The sequence below is a fragment of the Equus quagga genome, chromosome 22 (genome assembly GCF_021613505.1).
Source record: "Equus quagga isolate Etosha38 chromosome 22, UCLA_HA_Equagga_1.0, whole genome shotgun sequence".
Lineage (NCBI taxonomy): Eukaryota > Metazoa > Chordata > Mammalia > Perissodactyla > Equidae > Equus > Equus quagga.
Window position 1 is genome coordinate 34,554,729 of NC_060288.1, and position 12,309 is coordinate 34,567,037.

Consider the following 12,309-nt stretch of genomic DNA (forward strand, 5'->3'; position numbering starts at 1 on the left):
TTTTTTGGTCTGTTAATAACTGCAACCTAGAATTGTTAGGAATTCAGTGTTGGGTTATGATAAAGGAATAAACCACAATGATTAAATCACCTTCTTCTTCTTAAATCAAACCAGGCTCAAATAGATGTGATAAGAGCTTTGGAAAGGGGAAAACAGACATGCCACGCCCACACCTGAAATTGTCTAATATAAAAACAAGACTTAGCTTTAATTTCTTAAAAACAATAACAACGAAGGCTTCAAATATAGTACTTCTTTAAATATCTTTGCTGCTGGGCCATTTGAATGACATACCAAAGAAATGAACAAATTTGAAAATATACGTTTAAAGAAAGTATAAGATATTTAATTCAGTCCTTGCCCAGGAGAGGTTAAATGAAGCTATGGTCCCTGAATTTAAAATCCAACACATTTTTTTGGCAACTAAATTATATAACATAAACATGTATATGTGTGTTCTATACATTGTGATAAAAATCTTTAGTTGAAATTGATACTGTGAGTAGATTTGTATCTGTTACATTAATTGTTAGAAATAAGTGATATAGTGAATAGAGCAGAAAAAAAAATAAGTACTATTTTCAAGGGGCAAAAGTTAACATATGGAAAAAATATCTAACTTTTAAAAATGGAATTTATAGTAATTTCGTTACTGAGTATCTTTCCCAATGATAGTAGAAATTTTTATTTGGTAAAGTATAGGTAGATTCATTCACTTCATTGTGAGTGTGTGTGTGTGTGCACAATTCACTCTTTTCAGAATTTTACCTACTTGCTTCCATCTTCTCTAGATGGTTTCTAAATCCAAGAGTCTTAGACGACTCTGAAGTACCAAGAGTTGAAGAGACATCTGGTATCTACCTCCTCCTGATGCAATATGAGATGTAACTTGTCACATTAGTCTTTTATCACAAGTACCCAGACCTGCGTGCAGAGGCCAAGTTGTCCACATTACTCATGCAATCTCATGTATTCAGGTCCATGACAGACATGCCTTTAACCTCTCTTGGATTCAGGAGTCTTTGGATCGTCCTAGCACTCTGATGTGTAATCATAGAAACGTTTGAACTTAGACATACCCAATTGCACTTCTGTGTGCATTCCACGGTTCTCACCCTATACTCGCATGAGGGACTTTTTATGGGCAGCCACCCCCCCAGGACTTCACCTGCAAGGGAAGTCAATCTCACTAGCATTCTTCTGTCTACATTGCTTCTCTCAGGGACATACTGATGTCCAGGATCACTTTTTGCTCCCCAAATTTTTCTCATTCCTAGACCAGGAAACCAGTATCATGTCTCCAAGGAAGGTGAGATCTTTCAAATTTACTATTTGTGGCATGAACCTTAAACCTTAATAATTTAAAAAATAAACAGAGCTGTTGATGCTCTGAGTCTGTTTTGGACCTCAAAAGCCATGAACTTGGTTCTTTCTTCATTACATCTGATGTTAATTACTTTCTGAAAAGAGATCCAAAGGGGGAAAAAGGGAGGATGAAACCAATATTTCAATATTTTATCCCACTGGACAAGTTGCCTTGAAGTGACTGAGTGGCAAAACCACTGGCTTACAAGGGGGATGAGCTATATTTTAAGTATGGGCTCTAACACTATATGTACAACTTTGGCCAAATCACTGAATCTCACTAATATTAATTTCTCTTCTCCATAAAATAAAAAGCTGAATTATCTGGCATTTAATGTCATGTAATGCTCCTTCCTACTTTAATATCTACCCTAATAAAGAACACTTTCCTAACCTACAACCAATCTTGGAAAAATTCTAATACACATAGCTTTCAGCAGATAATTAAACAGTTCATTTACAGAAAAGTGTAAGTTTATTAACCAGAAATATAAAACTTAAGAATTCATGGACAGTACCTTCTGTTTTCTAATTATCCATTACAGGGATAGTCTACCCTCCCCCTCCCAATTAATCTTGGTCTTTCTGCTACATCTATAAGCGACCATAAGGTTGTTATTTTTACTACAAAATAATTCCTTTCAGGAACCTTATAGGGAGTTTTCTTCTTTTAAAATAAAATTACATAATCTTTTGATGACTTGGAAAACACATTTTTAAAAAAACATTTAATGTATATGTTTTTAATTTGTGGGCTGTGTCTACCTCTCTGAGTTGGAGAGATTTTATCCTCAGATAGAACTCTTGAATTCTTTTTCTTGAAACACTAGAAAGGAAGTTAGGAGATATTGGAGAGTATCATGAAGGTCATATTTTGTTGACATATTCAAAGGTTATCGAGAACTTTATGTGCATCACCTTATCCCCATTATCAAATCTGGAGGGTAGAAGAACAGCTGCTCTAAGACTTCCATGGGGATTATCCTGATTTGCTTACTTCCAGAATGTTCCTATTTATTTTCCTGTCTTTCACTGTAGACTGTAAGTTTCTTGAATGCATAAAACATGGTAATCATTAATATATCTTTAGTAGGTGTTCAGTAAATATTTTGAGTGAATGAAAAATTGATTCTGATTACCCAAGATCATACTTCAAACCAAATATATGGTAAAATTCAGGCTCAAATAAAGCAACTCAAGAGACATTCACCCTTAAAATAGTAACAATCATTACAAAATGGATAGTTTTTTGAAAAACATTAAGCCTCATATTTTATTCCGTGACGTGGAAACTATTCTGAGTAATAGTAACGGAACTGATACTTGAACATAACAGAGAAAGATGGATCCTAACATTCTAAGTGATTAGTTAATAGACAACGAACTGCCTTGTGGGGTCTTTATTTCTCAGCCTTGGATGCATTTGCATAAGCCCTGGGCAGAGGCTTACTGAGGTTCTTTTTGAGGAAATTAATTTAATCGGTAAAACTTTGGATAAATTAATCTCTAAGATGCTTGTTAAACTCTTAGGATCTGATTCTAATCTCCCTCCTAATGTTAGGCCAAGCCTTTTTTAATCTATATTATGCTGCTATCCACATTGGCATATGGTATGAAATGCAATATTATCAAATATTGAGTATTAATGTCAGTTTGGCAACATTTGGATTTACACAGATTTTCTTTAAAGCAATTATATTCACTGGAAAAAGATTTAACTTAGTGATTTTTTTCTAATTAAAATATATACTTGACATTTTAACTAAACTGTGGTTTTAAAGGTATCTGACATTTTAAAATCACAAACATTATATTATGTAGTGTGTACAATGTGTAATTTAGGAGTGCACCTCTGTTTAAGGAGTTACAACTTCGTCATTAATTTATGTGCAATTAAAGAATTCACACCAGTCTTCTGTTACTGCTTAGCATTGCACTGAATTTGCTTATTTTTTTCTTCAGCAATACTACTTCTAATATTCAAGACTATTGAGTTTTATCATGATTGGAGTGTCTTGAATGACAGTGCAGTGCCAAATATTGGGGATCTATTTTTAAGTGCCATTCATCTTAGTAATTTCTTGAGAGATGGAAGAAGAGGAAACTTGTTCAATTCTGAAACTCATGTTTCTGCAGAGTGAACGCGTACTGAGAGTATAGAAGTTCTGCCACAAATCGTCCCTACTTTACTGAACCGTCGCTCATCTCTGACAGGCAAGCTCTATCGTTTACCCAGATCACTGGATGTCTGAGGGGAATTGCTTTCTCCCAGAAGAAAATGTAGTAAATGAGGTTCTGTAGGACAACAAAGATGCAACTAGGAAAAGATGTAAGGAGAGAGTCATGTTTGGACCCATAATAGCTTCTCTTTTTTTACTGAGAATGAAATGGATTTCTGTCATTATTGTCATAAACCATTCCCTTTCCTAACCATTCTCTTCTTCCTGCCACAAATGATTCAACTAGGGCATCAGATGAAAACCTATGCTTTGGATAAGGATCAAAGGGTTGTTTTCTACAGTGGCTACCATGGCGTGGATGTTTGGATAGACACAGCCTCTGGGTAAAATGGACCCCTCTTACAACTCAACCTTCAGGGCCACTTGCTGCCCACATTAGCCAGACTGTGTGGTAATACCTGCTTAGTCTGTGTAGGCAATATTATGGCAGTGAATGTACTGTAAACAGATAGACATGTATTTGTGGCTTGATTTTCATTCCAGCCATCTCAAAGTGGCTTAACCATGTTATCACCTTAATCCTCTGAAATATTAACTTTCTGAGTCACAGTGTATGAAGAAGAAGTAAGTCAAATGTTCATAAGTTGTGCTTAATATTGGGTTTTATAGAGAGAAATGGGGAGGGGAAGACTAACTTTATTTTCTTTCTTTTTTGCTGTCATTGACTTACTACTTTATCAATACCCTGATTAGTTATAACTAGAATTAAGGTGGTTTACAAAGATATGAAGACAAATGGATGGCACCAAGGTAAGAATTAGAAGGGATACAAATGTATGGAATCTGTAATGATGCTACTATAAAAATTCACATGCTACTTAGGAAAGGCCGGAAATGGGCTCTACGTTTTCTTTTAGTCAACACTAAGAGAGAAACCTCAACAGCTCAATGATTTACTGGCTGTTAAAAATAAGCTAGTTGTGGTGCCCGCCTGTTTGCACAGTGGTTAAGTGAGCACTTTCTGCTTCTCGGCAGCCCGGGGTTCGCCGGTTCAGATCCCGGGTGCGGACATGGCACCACTTGGCACACCATGCTGTGGTAGGTGTCCCACGTATAAAGTAGAGGAAGATGGGCACGGATGTTAGCTCAGGGCCAGGTTTACTCAGCAAAAAGAGGAGGACTGGTAGTTAGCTCAGGGCTAATCTTCCTCAAAAAAAAAAAAAAAAAGCCAGTTGTTCATAAGAACAGGTATTCGTCCTCAAAGAAAGTTAGATAACAGTGAAGTTTATCCCAAGGTTCCTCATGCAAAGGATATAAGTGATGTACTGAAGCGTGTCCTCAACAGCATATTTGCAGAGAAAATGGAGTCTCATCTGTCATTCTTATAAGATTACTCACTCTCAGCTAGTGTGATAGAGGAATGGCTATAAACATTGGAATCACAAATTTAGCTTTTGGACATTCTTTATTATCAACTAGATCAACTTATTGTCTCCTACCCACCTCAATCAATGTTGAACTCCATTCTCTTGCATTCAAACATGAATGAGTCTTTTTCAGTTCATCTATTTGAAACAGACCATGTGTATATATTTTGTCGGAAATTGCTCATGTTAAACTCCTTCTAATGGGTAGTCATACGGCAATGTTTTGAGAACTCTTTCATCTTGTTACTTTTTTCTGAGCCAGTATAGCTTGACTATGTTCCTTCATGATCACAATTCTTTATAAAACTCAATTAAAAATCACGAATTTATATTTAAAGTGCTGACACATTATTTGATATCAAAACTGAGGTTAACAAATATTTAAAACTTCAAAATGGACTAAGTGAAATAATCCTCAATGATTTTTGTTCAATTTATTTTTAAAACCTAATGAGAGAATGCGTTGTTATTAAACACAACGTTTTGGTTTGCTAGTAATTTGATTATTTAAATCTCTTAATATCTTCTTGCGTGCCTCTCAGTCCCAACCCCACCAATCTATTGTTTTATTAAAGTTTTTAATTTGAAATAATTATAGATTTATTCACAGTTGTAAGAAACAACACAAAGAGATCCTGGATATTCTTTACCAGTTACCACAAAGGTAGTATCTTGCAAAACTATAATACGATAACACTACTCGGGTATTGATAACACTACTCGGGTATTGACATTGAAAGAGTGAAGGTATAGAATGTCTCCCATCACCATAAGAATCCCTCATGTGGTCCTTCCATAGCCACACCCACTTCCTTCCTACCCCCACTCACTCCTTAACACCTGGCCACAAAAAAAATCTCTTCTACTTTTCAGTAATTTTGCCATTTCAAGAATGTTAGAAAAGAAAAATGGAATCACACAGTATGTAATCTTTCAGGGTTACCATTTTTTAAAATCTGCTTAATTCTCTGCAGATGCATCCAGGTGGCATATGCCAATAGTTCACTTCTCTTCATTGCTACCACTAATACATGGCATTGATGTATGACAGTTTATTAACCATTCATCCCTGGAAGAGAATTTAGGTTATTTCCTTTTTGATTATCAAGACTAAAGCTGCTATTGGCATTTACTTAGAGGTTTTGTGTGAACATTCATCTCCATTTTGGGGAGTGGGGGGTAAATGCCCAGGAGAACCATTGTTGGGTTGTATGGTAGTTGCATGTTTAATTTTTCAAGAAACTGTCAAACTCTTTCCCAGCCTGGCTGTGCCCACTAGCAATATATGAGCATCTATTTTCTCCGAGTTCTAGCCAGCATTTGGTATTGTCACGATTTTTTATTTCAGCCATTCTGACTAGGTGTGTAGCAATATGTCTTTGTGGTTTTAATTTGCAGTTCCCTGATGACTAATGATGTTGAACATCTTCCCATGTGCTTCTTTGCCATCTGTACATCCATTTGGATGAAATGACTCTTTATGTCTTTTGCCTGTTTTCTAATTGGATCATTTGTTCTTTTACTGTTGAGTCTTTAAAGTTCTTTATATATTTTAGACACTTGTCTTTTGTCAGGTGTATGGTTTACATATCTTTTCTCCCAGTCTATAGCTTATTTTTTCATCCTCTTGACAGTGTCTTTCACTGAGCAAAAGTTTTTGATTCTTATGAAGTCTGATATCTAAATTTTTCCTTTTATGGATTATGCTTTTGGTGTCCAGTCTGGGAACTCTGGCTAGTCCTAGATTCTGAAGATTTCCGTCTATTTTTTTCTAAAAATGTTATAATTTTATATTTTAAATTTCTGTTCATGATCCATAGAGTTAATTACTGTATAGGATGTTAGACTTCGATCTAGACTCATTTTTTTGTTACTTTGCCTGTGGACATCCAATTGTTCCAGCACTATTTGTTGAAAGACTATCTTTCCTCCACCGAATTGCCTTGGCACTTTGTCAAAAATCAGTTTTGCATGTTTATGTGGGTTCATTTCTGGGTTCTCTGTTGTGATCCACTGGTCTGTGGGTCTATCCTTCTGCCACTACCACATGATGTTGATTACTGCAGCTATGAAATGTCTTGATAAAGGGTAAACCCATTCCTACTATTTTATTCTTTTTTGAAATTATTTAAGCTGTTCTATTTGTTTTGGCTTTCCATATAAATTTTAGAAGAATCTTGTCTACATCTACAAAACCTCTTGTTGAGATTTTGATAGAATTTCTGTTAAACCTGCTTATAAAGTTGGGGAGAATTGACATCTTTACAATGTTGAGTCTCCCAATCCATTAACACGGTATATTTAGTTTTTTACTGATGCTTTCAGGAATGTGTAGCTTTTAGTATATAATTTTGTACATGTTTTATTATACCTAAGCATTTTGTTTTTTGAATGATTGTAAATGGCATTGTATCTTCAATTTTGGTGTCCACGTATTCAATGCTAGTATGTAGAAATACAACTGAATTTTGTATGTTCATTGTGTATTCTGTGCACTTGCTTATCTTAACTATTAGTTCCAGGAGTTTTCTTATACATTTGGCCCTCTCTATCCACGAGTTCTGCATCCAAAGATTCAGCCAACTGTGGGTCTAAAGGCCTACGATGGTTGCGTCTGTACTGAACATGTACAGTCCTTTTTTTCTTGTCATTATTCCCTAAACAATATAGTATAACAACTGTTTACATTGTATTAGGTACTACACATAATCTACAGATGATTTAAAGTATACAAGAGGGAGGATGTTTGTAGATTATATGCAAATACTACTCCACTTTATATAAGAGACTTGAGCATCCTTGGATTTGGTATTTGAGGAGGGGGGCAGTCCTGGAACCAGTCCCATAAGGATACCAAGGGATGACTGTAGATTCCTTTGCATAATCTATGTAGGCAATTGTATCATCTGCAAATAGGGACAATTTTATTTTTTCCTTTCTGATCTATATGCATTTGTTTCCTTTTCTTGGCTTATTGCAGGGGCTAGATCATCCAGCACGATGTCAAATAAAAGTGATGAGACCAGACATCTCCACTTCATTCTCAGTCTTAGCGGCAAGCACTCAGCCCTTCACACTAAGTATAGTATTAGGTGTAGCTTTGTAGACACTCTTTGTCAAGTCAGGGAAGTTTTCCTCCATTCACATTTTCCTGAGAGGTTTTCTCATGATTGGATATTTAATTTTTCAAATCCTTTCTTCTACATAGATTATTATAATCTTGAGATTTTATTTTTTTAGTCTGTTATTATGGCAGATTACATTGATTGGCTTTCAACTATTGAACCATCCTTAGATCTTGAAATAACAACGCTTGGTCGTGTCAAATCATTCTCATTATATATTACTTCTATTTTCTCTTATTTTGCTAAGGATTTTTGCATCTGCATTTATGAAGGATGCTGGTTTGTTCTCCTTTTTTGCACTGTCTTCGTCTGATTTCAGTATCAGAGTGTCTCAGTCTGCTCAGGCTCCCATAACAGAATACCATAGGCTGGGTGGCTTAAACAGCAGAGATTTATTTTCTCACAGTTCTGGAGGCTGAAAATCTGATATAAGGGTGCAGCATGGTGCAATTCTGGTAGCTTGCAGAAATCTGTCTTCTTGCTGTGTGCTTATATGGCCTTTTCTTGAGTGTATGTGGCAAGCAAGAGAGTGAGAGATCTCTTTCTTCTCCTCTTTTTATAAGGCTAACAATCCTATTGAATTAGCATCCCAACTTATTTCATCGTGATTGCCCTTTAAAAGCCCTATCTTCAAATATAGTCATATTAAGGATTAGGGCATCAACATGTGAATTTGGGGAGCTAAAATTCAGTCCATAGGGTAATATTAGTGCCATAAAATGTGTGGGGAAGTGTTTCATCCACTTCTATTTTCTGGAAGAGATTGTAGAAAATTGGTGTTAATTCCTCAAATGTTTGGTACACATCAGTGCATTTGGGCTACTATAGCGAAATACGACAGACTGGGTGGCTTATAAACAACCCAAATTTGTACCTCACAGTTTTGAAGACTGGGAAGTCCAAGATCAAGGTGCCAGCTCATCTGATGTTTTTTGGGGCCCTGCTTCCCATTTCATGGCCTCCTTCTCACTGTGTCCTCACATGGTGAGGGAGATCTCTGGGGTCTCTTCTTATAAGGGGACTAGTCCCATTCCTGAGGGCTCCATCTTCATGGCCTAATTACCTCCCAAAGGCCCCATCTCCAGATACCATCACATTGGAAATTAGATTTCAACATATGAATCTGAAGGAAACACAAACATTCACTCTATGGCCATAGAATTCTACAGTGAAACCACCTGGGCCTGGAGATTTCTTTTGGAGGAGTTTCAATAGTTATAGGATTATGCAAATTTTCTGTTATATTGGGTAAGTTGTGATAGTTTGTGTTTTTAAGGAAGTGGCCTACTTCATTTAAATTGTCATATTTATGTGAGTAGAGTTTTTGTAGTATTCCCTTATTTTCATTTCTGTGGGTTGTCTAGTAACATTTGCTATTGCTTTCCCAGTATTAGGTCTTTTATCTTCTCCCATCTCCTCCTCTTTTTTTTTTTTGTCAGGCTTACTAGATGTTTGTTATGTTGATCTGTTCAAAGAATTAGCTCATTTCATTATTTCTCTCTATTTCTTTGTTTTTCTGCTTTCAATTTTATTGATTTCTGCATTTATATTTTGTTGTCTCTTGCTTCTGTTTGCTTTAGATTTATTTTGACTTTCTTTTTCTTTTTCTTGAGATGGGACCTTCGTTTATCAATATGAGGATTTTCCTCTTTTCTAATGTATGATTTTAGAGATATTAATTTTCCTCTTAGCACTGCTTAGCTGAGTTCTACAAATTTCAATATTTTTGCATTATTATTTTCATTCAGTTCAATGTATTTTTTTTTCCCTTGAGACTGCCTCCTTGATCCATGGGTTATTTAGAATGTACTGTTTAGTTTCCCAGTGATTGGAAATTCTCCTGTCATTTTTCTCTTATTAATTTCTAATTTGATTCTATCGCAGTCAGAGAACACACTCTGTATGATTTCAATTATTTTAAATGCAATGAGGTTTGTTTTTACGGCCTGTGGTTTGGTGTATCTTGGTATATGTTCTATGGGCACTTGAAAGGAGTGTATATTCTGCTCTTGTTGAGTGGAGCATTCTATAAATGTTGATTAAATCCTGTGAGTTGATGGTGTTGGTGAGTTCTTCTATATGCTTGCTGATTTTCTGCTATGGAAGAAACTAAACTCAGTCTTTTTGTTCTCCTTTCTGAAGGCAGTGTCTTTTTCACTGAGTATTTTCTGGGTTGTATTTGATAACATATAAACACACAGCAAAATGACTGCTTGTATGATCAATGATACAGAGGTATCTTTTTCCACTTATCAGTCATTTAGCTCTTCATGTGAATGGAATCTCTGGGAGTGACTTTGATTGTCACCGAACTGGGAACAAATCAAAGGAACTAATGTGGCTCTTCAGAGATCACAAGGGAAAGAATAGAAAAGCACATTTTGTAGTTCCTGAACATGATTGCGAGCGGGTGAGAATCCACATAGAGCTACAAATCCTACAGATAGGATAAGGTGATGAACCAAAAGATAGAAATGACCAAAGGAGGACCAGAGGAGGAGCAAAAACGACGAAGCAGGCACCAGGAGCTCAAGGGCACCTGAATTTTCAGAGATAGAGAGGGAAGTTCGTCCCCAGCATGTGGGTCTTCTCAGGATTCCTGGTTTGTATCTTCTATTGTAGAACATACAGCAGACTCGGGGAGAGTTTGTCCTCTAGACATCTCATGATCCAGTGCACTGTTCCTGTGGCATGCTGCGCATCTCTCTTTCCCCAGAACACTGCTCTCAAGTCAGCTGAAACTCACACTGTTTCATGAAAGAAATAGAATTAACCAATTGATGGTTTTGTTTTGTTTTCGTGTTTAAATTCACAAATGTTAGCAACATATACACATACTTTTTTCCCAGATTTATTGAGATCTTATTGACATATAACATGGAAGTTTAAGGTGTACAACCTAATGATTTGATACACATGTATATTGTTGCGTGATTATGACAATAAGGTTGGTTGACACCTTTGTGCTGTCACATAATTACCATTTCTTTTTTGTGGTGAGAGTATCTATGATCTACTCTTTTACCAATTGTCAAGTATGTAATGCAATATTTTACTTGTAGTCATCATGCTGAACATTAGATCCCTAGAACTTACTCACTTTTAGCTGTAAGTTTGTGCACTTTGACCAGCATCTCCCCATTTCCCCCCCCCCCCCCCGCCCCAGGCCCTGGCTGGCCAACACCATTCCACTCTTTATTTCTTTCAATATGGCATTTGTAGATTTTACATATAAGTGAAAACATACAGCATTTGTCTTTCTCTATCTGACTTATTTCCCCAGCTTAATGGCCTCAAGGTTCATGCATATTGTTGCAAAAAGCAGGATTTTCTTCTTACAGCCGAATACTATTCTATCATATGTACATACTTTGCCTGGTACTTATAATTTAATTAGGAAAATGACTTTAAAGTTGATTTATAAGAAATTATGGCTTGGCAGTAGATTATAGCCATCCGAAACCAAAAAAATTAGAGACTTTTTAAAAATAAAATTGAAGTAAAAACAAAAAACTAATTGAAACGAAAGCCTATTATCTTGTGAAGCCAAAAATAACATGCAATGGATGTTACAGGCATTCGTAGAATTATTCTATTACTTAAATTTGATCTTATGTTTATTTTTTTATCTCGGTTTTGTCATTTTCCTTGTTAATCTCTTTCATCATATTTGGGCATAATAATTCATGTTGATTAGGTTCAGAGTGTTGATTTTTCAAACTACAATGGTTATAACGAGGAATTTAATATCATAGACCTACTGGCAAGCCAGAATGTTTCCTGTGAGGGATGAAAGTTCAGGGCGATTCCTTTTGGCATCGTAGGTTTATGTTCAGACTACACTAAACTGCAAATCTGTAGACAAACTACTTACCTAGGAAAATTTAGGTAAAATACAAATTGGTGAAGCCTCTGTTTGACCTTTTGAAAAGCTGTTAGTTCCTAAAGAATTAAGCGTATGATTATACTAGTTCACTCATTCAGAGTTCTGACTTTATCATCATTAAAATTTCTAAATATATCCAAGCCCAGTGATAGTTGAGAAGCATATCTTAGAAGCCAAAAGATTTGTCTTGAAACCAAATAAAATCAATTCATTTGGCCTCTGCCCAAGGTGGTAATAGATTTCTATTTGTTATGCGGTGTCTAGTACGTTTTCTTTTCAACAGAAATGGCCTTTCATTTGGGGTAGATATTAAGAATAAGCACATT

The 12,309-nt window shown here is 35.8% G+C and overlaps 1 protein-coding gene across 1 annotated transcript in view; it reads left to right on the top strand.

The window, feature by feature from the left end:
* CSMD1 (CUB and Sushi multiple domains 1) overlaps positions 1-12,309 on the top strand; it is a 1,825,670-nt gene that overhangs the window by 510,218 nt on the left and 1,303,143 nt on the right. The window lies entirely within an intron of this gene.